Source organism: Grammomys surdaster, unplaced genomic scaffold (assembly GCF_004785775.1).
Source record: "Grammomys surdaster isolate TR1022 unplaced genomic scaffold, NIH_TR_1.0 228, whole genome shotgun sequence".
In the NCBI taxonomy this organism is placed as follows: domain Eukaryota; kingdom Metazoa; phylum Chordata; class Mammalia; order Rodentia; family Muridae; genus Grammomys; species Grammomys surdaster.
This window is the reverse complement of record NW_021604673.1, coordinates 1124482-1128535: the sequence shown is the minus strand read 5'-3', so window position 1 is coordinate 1128535 and position 4054 is coordinate 1124482.

The window sequence follows — 4054 nt, the reverse complement described above, 5'->3', positions numbered from 1 at the left end:
TTGGTTTGGTTTGGTTTGGTTTGGTTTGGTTTGGTTTGGTTTGGTTTTTTAACCCTGGGAGTTCTTAAATGGAATAGTTCTCTGTGTTACTTCTATTTCATTCATGCTACCCACAGTCTTGCTTTTGAAATCACATGTATTTTTCCTATTTTCTTCTGGTATCAGCATGTTTAAACACCAAGAAGAATAATGTGTCTATTTTATATTTTGTTGTATCTATGCACACGGAAACACACATAAGCTTATATGCTCAATTATTGGAACAAATGCTCTCCTTCTTTATCTACTCTCACTATGTGACCCTTTATTTGTTTCAGGCAAATGAAATTACAAACTGATGATTAAACTAATAAAACTGTAAAATTTACAGATGATGTCATTATTTGCATCATTTAATTCTCATGGAAAAGGTGCCCTTTTTCTTACTAATGCTACTTACAGGCAGATACTCTTAGCCAAAACTAATCCTGAAGTGAAATTGCCTGCAAACACAATCCACTGATGACTGATAAGATTCCTGGGAATTAGGAAACAAGCCACAAGGTTCTTACAGGGAACAATTGATTCTTCAGAGACTGCCTAAGAAAACACTGACCCATTTGCAGAGAAGTTATTGAGTTGGACAAAAGTTAAAAAAAAATACTCACACTGCATTTTAATACTAAATCTGCAAAAGAATATGCTAAGAAAAGTCACACACACACACACACACACACACACATACTCTTGCACAATCACAAACACACACAAATAAATGGATAAGCCCAGTCCTGAGGGCCTGGGATATCAGCCATAAACTCAGTAGGTTGGGTAACAAGGAAGCTAGGACTCTATGTTTAAAGATGAATTTCTTTCAAAATCCACAGGAAGACATCACAAGTTGGCTAGGTCATGTGCTATATCCTGGCCCTGGGGTTGGGGAGTATCCAAGAAAAATTTGGAGGCACAGGTTATGATTATCTTAGCATATCAAGCAGCAAACTCAGACACACCTTCCTCTTCTGTCTGCCAAGGGATGTTTATTTCAGGACATTTTTCTGGAAAGACAGGTACCAATGTATATTGACAGATGAGGCACACCAATGACAGTCAAAGGAAAAATTTCAATTTCTGCCATTTCACATCAGTAAATATAAATATTGATGAGTAAGTGTCCTTCCTTCAAGACATGCATTTAATTGGGTTTTCATCAAATGTTCAGGCAGCCGGAGGAAGCCAGTGGCATCAAAGTTGGCCACAAATGCATAAAAATGTATAAAAACTCAGTAACAGTTGCCCATGTCATGCATCTGATATTTTTGTTGTTTTTGTCACCATCGTCATTGTTGTTGTTGTCATCGTCTTTGGTGGTGGTGGTTTGGTTTGGTTTGGTTTGGGGGTGTTTGTTTGTTTATTGTGTTTGAGACAGAATCTCACTACATAGCTCTGACTGATCTGGAACTCACTATGTTGACCAGACTGACCCTGAATTTGGAAAGATCCTGCCTGCCTCTGCCTTCTGAGAGCTGGGATTAAAGGTATGCACCTCTGTGCCATGCAAGTTAATTTTTTTCTACAACTAACATCCATCACTGTTTCAGTCTGGAAGGAAAAAAAACTTGCATGCAATCAACGTTTTAATTGAACGAGAACACATGCAAATGACACAAGCATTTCTATCATTTGGATTTAGAAGAAAATTCCAAGATGATGTTCTAGTTTTCCCACCTCAGCTGTGAACACTTATTATCCGTGATTGAGTCTGCAGGCAGCTGGTGGGCAAAATCCTCCCAGGGGTATTATTAGCCTTTATACCAAACCATAAAGAAGGATTTGCCAAAAATCCTAGCTTCCACAAGGGCTCTGTTGTACCAAGGCAGTCGAGCATCGCCACCTTGCGACCATGCCTTGAAATGCAGCTAGCTTGCACAAATTAAAAATGATATTGATTGGGGCAGGAAGTGGGGAGGCGGAGAGGGAGGGGGCGTGTTGGTTGGTTGGTTGGTTGATTATTCGAGACAGGATTTCTCTAACAGTCTTGGCTGTCCTGGAACTCATTCTGTAGACCAGGCTAGCCTCAAACTCTCAGAGATCCACCTGCTGCTGATTCCCCAGTGCTGGGATCAAAGGCAACCGTCACCACTGCACATTCTATGTTGTTTATTGATTAAACAAAAACATCTTTAAATGTCTAGATTAAATGTCTAGACTAAAATCTCTAAAATTTTTCTGATATAAGTTTTATCAGTTGAAACTTGTCCACTTTTAGGTAATGCTACAAATGAATGGAACTCAGGGCTTTGTGCATTCAGTCCCACTGTCTGGAGGGCACTGTTGTGCTATATATTTTTAATGGGGAGCATCCAACAAAACAAAACAAAAAGCCAAACCTAATTAATTAATATTTTAGAACTAAGATTTAATCAGGAAAGTTGCATTGCACACATGCCCCTGGTTATTCAGGTGAGCACAGTAGGGACATGATTAAGAGTTGTTGTCTGTACATTTGAAGTTAGACGGATATGAAAGTGTTTCAGATTTTCTGCTTTGATTTTTTAAGGCATCTTTTCATTTTTATCTATCTATCTATCTATCTATCTATCTATCTATCTATCTATCTAATGTATATGTACACCATTGCTTTCCTCAGACACACCAGAAGAGGGCATTAGATATCATTACAGATGGCTGTGAGCCACCATGTGGTTGCTGGGAATTGAACTCAGGACTTCTGGAAGAGCAGATGGTGATCTTCACACTGAGCCATCTCTCCAGCCCAATATATCTTTTCAAAGGAATACTGAAGTAAGTGAAACAATACTGAAAATTTGTGAAGGTTGTGCATTATCACGTGACTGAGTGATCCTGTGTCCAAAGACACATAAAATAAATCTTTTTAAAATTAATTTTAATATTTAGTAATGTGACATGAAATTAAATTAAACCAGTGTTTTTCCTCTGGTAAGAAACACAGAAGGTAAAAATGATATATTTTATTTTATACATTTAAAAATCCTAATCTCATTTAATTGATACACATTGCGTCCCTGTATGAGTTATTAAGTTGTATCCATTAACAATAAAAGAATATTATTAAACAGCAACTAAATAGTCCTAAAGCAACAGGTAGTGAGACCTCAGAGCTGGTAATTTCCTGCTAAAAGAATACACTTCCCAGGAAACCTTGCGGCCAGGCCGAGCACTTCCGGAAGGAGGGACTACGGGGCGTCAATGGGGCTCTTCTGTAAGAAAAGGGAGAGATGTGCCTTCAAAAGAAACCATACTTATTCATGTGAGTGGCGCTTTATCACACGTGTGTGGCGATAGCTAATATGTCTGAAGAGAAAGCTCGGATGAGGCCCTAACATGGCGGACCTACTGCTGCCCTGTAGTCCTTCATTACTTGTCCATCTCGGCGCAAGGGATTCTGGGAAATGTAGTGATTTGGCTGGAAACTACCAATATTAGGTAACATCGCGCCATCACCCCCACATATTCTGTGTCCAAGCCTGCTGATCTAGGGCGTCATCCCACCTCCGTTCCTGCTCCGTTCTGAGCCCTGTTTGTGAAGTACAAGGTTTCATTCTCTTCACTTACAGAAGCTTAGGGAAGAGGTCTCCCACAGGAGCAGGGCGTAGGGTGGATGTCAGTCTCCCTCTTCTGGCTTTTATCGGTACTGCAAGGAGGGGCCACAAATTATATGCAAATTTTATGCCACACTAAGATGCACAAATAAGGCCAGAGATTTCCCAGAGTCAGGATTTGAGCTTTGGGGACCAGTGAGGGTTTTTGGATTTAATGCAAAATGTAAACATTTGGAAACAAGCCTGGGCAAGGCTGCATTGTCTGGTCTGCAAGGAGACCTGAGAAGTTAGCAGAAGTGCAGGGGTGTGTGTGTGTGTGTGTGTGTACAAAAAAAAGATTGTGAGAAAATCCTCTGATGTTCTCTCCCTCTCCCCTTCCTTCACCCTTTTCTTTCTGCTATTTTTTTTTTGACCCAGCTCCTGTGCCCCCACGCCCACCCCCACAGTCCTGTAGGACTTTTTTTTGGGGGGGGGGGGCTGTTTTGAGGCAA